The following is a 5,138-nucleotide window of genomic DNA, read 5'->3' on the forward strand; positions in this document are numbered from 1 at the left end:
AGGATCTGAGGACGGAAAAGCACAGACTCAAGACGGTCTCTCTCTGGGAACGTGAAGGGAATTAAAGCTTCTTGTAAATATCAGAGGATTTCACTTTGAACCCGCCTTCCTTGAAGTCGAGGGAGAACGATTAGAGTTTTTAACGTTGTGCGTGATTCATCAGCAACCACTACAGGCTTTATTTGCACCACTTTTCACGGGAAGTCTGGGACAGGGACGCGTCAATGGACGTCGAGTTACACGTTATGGACCGCCGTAGGATGTTTTTGATGACGTATCTGAGAATTACGGGAGAGTCGAAATGACGACATGTCTAAAATGATTCGTGTATTTTCTTTGCATATACCTGTTTGAAACGCACTGATGGTCATGTTGTTGTTTCGTTTGTTCGTTTAACTCGTGTGTGCTTTTCGTGTGCGTGTGAATGGCTGTGTGTGTCGTTCCGTAGGTTGATGCTGACTAAGCATCATTAACCCCCGTCAAATATTTGTTGATCATCAGTAAGAATAGCACAAGATAACTGCTTAGGAATAGCACCAAATCAAGCTGTTACACGTTCTCATGCCTGCAATCATACGAGAAAACAAAAGGTCTGTATGTAACCTGTTCCGTACACTTGTGGAATAACGGATCCATCTTAACGCCTGGAAAATCGTGACTGGCTCATGTGTTGCGTGTCATTTTAATGATGTTCAATGATTTCACGAGCGAAAATCCAGGTCATGTTTAATCATATATTTTTTTTTATAAAGAAAAACCTTTTTTTGTTCAGCGTTTGGCTGTTTTTTGAATTACAGCAACCGATTTCTCATTTTGGCAAATATTTCCCTTTTTAAAAATGACAAGTCATTTTTATGAGTTCTCACTACTATAACCCAAAAAACCTCAGTAATGCGCCTCATTTTTCGGGTTCACGTCATGTTAAATGCAATGCAGCAAATATTACTATGAAATATTCAAATGTATATGTTTTAAATATTTTATTTTTTCTAAATGCCAATGATGGTAAGTTTATTTGATTACGTTAGGGAGATTATTACAAAAAAAAAAATGCTTTATTGTCATGAAAATGTCAATCTGGTCCCAAAGTAATTAGTCAATTAATACATTTTTTCTTAATGCATATTATTTTTTATTTTGTTTTGGTTTTGTGGTGAAATGTGACCTGGACGTGTTCTTGACTGCGTCATGTGTGAATGTGTTTGTGTGTCGTCTGTGAAATGCGTGGATTCGAATGGCAAGCATGGTTTCAGGTTGTGAGGAAGATAGCGGTGTAGTTCCTCTTTGCTCTGTAAACGGTACGTGTCTCTTTTCTGTGCCGGGATGTTACCTGAGGCTCCTTCTGCTGAGCTGATTTCACCCTTCATTTGGAAAATCTGAGATGCCTTTGAGAACGCTGAGCTTGACAGTTTAATGTTTAATTCATGACAGCTGTCTTGACATGTTTGACAGGTACATTTAGGAAAATGGCTCTGAAATTGTAAATTTAATGAGTTTTATTTTTTAAAAACACAAAAATGTGGCTTTGTTCCCCTTAGAATAGAAATATGAATTTTTTTTTTTTTTTTTTTTTTTTTGTTTGGTAACATGCCCATGTTTGTATTGTGTATAAATCTATTGAACAGGCTTTAATGTTTTATTATTTTTTTAATTATGGTGAAAGCCGTATGGCCTTTGGGATCGGACAAAAACTGACGATATAAACTATTGGTAGTAAAGTGTTGAATGCCAGCAAACATTATAACTGACAACTTCTTCAACCACACTAATAAACCAGCCAGTGTCATCATCTCTTTCCTCGTGGTGAAGATCTCAATCAATTGCTTTGAAATGAATGATTTGTGTCGTTGATTCATCGTATGAAATTTTGCTATAGGTTTAATTGTGTTTGTGTTCACTGAGGAACGAGGTAAAATGAGAAATTGTAAAATGGTTAACCAGTAGTTTAACTATAAGAAAGAAATCCTTGAAATAAAATGTTAACTAAAATAATTACATTGCAATATATTTTTCCCATTTGACATTCAGGTTATGAAATAAATATAAAGCTGAAATTAAAACAAATAAAATGCACATTACGAATAAATGAGAGGTGATGTGAAAATACAGCATTCCTTAGTTAAAACAGTAGGCCATTTGCTTTTTTTTGTGATATGCCCCATGACATCTGCACAGCTCTAATTCGCCTGTCCTCACCGATAACGAACTCCAGCCGATTTCATCATTCGTTTGGAGCAGTAAAATCCTCTCTAAATCACGCGTTACGGTAATTCGGGGATTCATTTGCACAAATAAATGGTTCATTCCTGATTTGCACCTTTTTATAAGATGCTTGTGTTTTGACTCTTCCGGTCTGCGGGCTTCAGGGGCCCCGGGCTCAGGCGGGGTCTGCAGTTCAGGAAACGCCGCAGTCTGTAATCAAAGCCCAGACACGCATCTGTCTGACATCAGCTGAAACACATGATGAGAGGCTGAGAAGCAGCCCGACGTGAAATTAGAGCCTCCCTGTGAGGAAACATCTCGAGCTGAACCTCAGAAACCTTCCCAGCAGCCAACAGAAACACCTCAAACACCAAGATACTGGAAGACACCTCTAACAAGCATTCTTTATATCATTCTGCATATTGTTCTTTTGCTTCGTATATCATTTTTTAAAATTTGTTCAGTCTGTCATTGATTGTATTTATTAGGGTGACACTTTATAAAGTTAATTAATACACGAACTAAGAATGAACGACGCTTCTACGGCATCTTAGTTAATTTCAGCATTTCCTAATGCATTATTAAAATCACATTAGATAATGCGCTGAGCTCTAATGTGAACTAACAATGAATAATTGTATTTTTATTCATGTTAACAAAGATGAACGAATACTGTGTATCGTTCATTGTTTGTTCAAGTTAACAAATGAAGCTACCATTAATGATTACATTTTTTCAGAAGTGATCCAGTCTGCCAAATGTAGACAACTTAATGAAAAATAACATGAAAAAAATATATATAATCATAATCTATGACAAAAATACTATTACAAACTAGGTTAGTGGGTAATTCAGTGCACAAATTTAGTAAAACGCAATTATTTAGTAATGAAAAACTCTGGTATAATGTTATTTATATAATTATATACTATAAAATCAAAGAAATTTCTTTTAAATGTAATGTAATGATAGGTAATGAAGGCAGCAAAATATGATAGATGGGACAGAACAAGAAAGGCTTTAGGAGGATTAATCTTTCATAATACGAAAAGCTTCAATATAGAGCACCGGAAAACGCTTCCTTAAGTTCAATGCACAAAGGAAGTTACTGTTACTGTGCGCTGTTGACATATATTGCAAGAAAACTTGATGCTGCGTTATGTTTATGCGCATTTCATTGGGCCTAACAATAACGCACAGTATGTACTCATAGTATTGGATAAGAAAATAAATAGTTTGTTCTGATGACGAATATAGTTGTTAAGAGCAGTAAGCAATGCTGAGCTCACTCGCTGGCATGCATTGTAGAGAAGTGCACGATATTTAGCTATAAGCAATAAGCGGCGCGCGTGAAGACAGCTTCTCTCCTCGCGCGAACGTAAATTCTCTTTGGCGTTTTATTGCGCTTGAATGGTCAGATAAACACAATGTGGAGTATTCACATGAACGCAGTCGGTTATGTTTTATATATTATACACACACACACACACACACACACACACACACACACACACACACACACACACACACACACAATACAACTGTAAGTCCGATGTGTTTCACTGTATCGGATCCGTGCAGATATTCTTAAAGGGACAGCGGCATAATAAACCTTCTGCCTCCTGAGACATTAATGTTAATTAGACAACGTAAGATGAGAGAAAATCACACACTGCTCTTTACTGAATCTCTTTTGGATCTTTAAAAATGTATCAGTATTTTAACTACGCTTCTGAAGTAGACCTGTTTCTTACCATGAAATCCCACACAAGCGCTGACTTTTAATGACCTTAACTGTAATAACTTCAGGATGTCCAGACGTGGGCTGTCCCAGCGCTGCTAATAGAAGCACACGCAGCTGGATGTTGTGTTAGGTGTGTGTTTACAGCACCCGTGAGACACACACATGATATCAGTGCAGAGAGAGAGACTGCGTTACAGCCTTGTTTCAGGGCTTCAGTCCAAACTCTTCTCAAACCACAGAGGGCTGGGCTGGATACAAAAAACTGGGTTGAGGTTCGTATTCATCATCCTGAACTTTTGACTGTGGCTCCAAATGTCACTTGTAAATGTCTGAATGCCGTTACAATAGATTGCGTCTGCAGGACGTTTTTCTTCACTGACGTCACTTTCCTTCATCATGTTTGAAGTCTTTAAATCGTCTGATGTTTTGAGAATCTCCATTTTTTTTTTACTGGTTTTGTAAAGTCGGTTCACAAATTCACTCAGAAGTGAAATATTAGAAAAAGTTGTATACTGTTGTAGTATTTTAATATTACGGATTAGCTTTTATTTTGATATTTTCAATTTGTCGTCATTTTATGTGCTTTTTGTCATTTTATTAGTTTATTTAGAAATGTTTTTTTTTTTTTTTACATTTTATCTGAAAAACATTTATATTCCAGTTCTTTATTTTTTATTAAATGTATGCATTTATTTATAAAGTTTATTTTATGTTTAGCTGTAATTAATTTTATTTTACTTTCAGCATTAATAATCTTAACATTTGTCCCTATAACCTTTCTAATATTTGTTAATTTTTTTATTTAATCTGCTTTATTTCAATTAACACAGGTGTCGCTTGTCACATTAGCTTGTCAGAATGAGCCACTAACCACAAACACACTGACCATCTTCACTTTCAGATTCAGCTGTTTGCTTGAGGTATTCTTCATGATAAATGTGGTATGTGTATATATATATATATATATATATATATATATATGTGTGTGTGTATATATGTGTGTGTGTGTGTGTATATATATGTATATATATATATATATATATATATATATATATATATATATATATATATATATATATATATATATATATATATATATATATATATATATACATATATACACATATATATATATACACAGTATGTGTGTGTGTATTATCAATTTCATCTGATATCTGCAGGCTTGAGGAAA

The 5,138-nt window shown here is 35.1% G+C and overlaps 1 protein-coding gene across 2 annotated transcripts in view; it reads left to right on the plus strand.

The window, feature by feature from the left end:
* extl3 (exostosin-like glycosyltransferase 3) overlaps positions 1 to 1,992 on the plus strand; it is a 22,691-nt gene extending 20,699 nt beyond the window's left edge. For both annotated transcript variants that reach the window (XM_043219640.1, XM_043219642.1), the window contains exon 6: positions 1 to 1,992. This exon is cut by the window's left edge and continues 210 nt beyond it. The gene's annotated coding sequence lies outside the window, so the exon portion shown is untranslated.
* Positions 1,993 to 5,138: the final 3,146 nt, after the last annotated feature.

This window comes from Puntigrus tetrazona, chromosome 20 (genome assembly GCF_018831695.1).
Source record: "Puntigrus tetrazona isolate hp1 chromosome 20, ASM1883169v1, whole genome shotgun sequence".
Taxonomy (NCBI): Eukaryota; Metazoa; Chordata; class Actinopteri; order Cypriniformes; family Cyprinidae; genus Puntigrus; species Puntigrus tetrazona.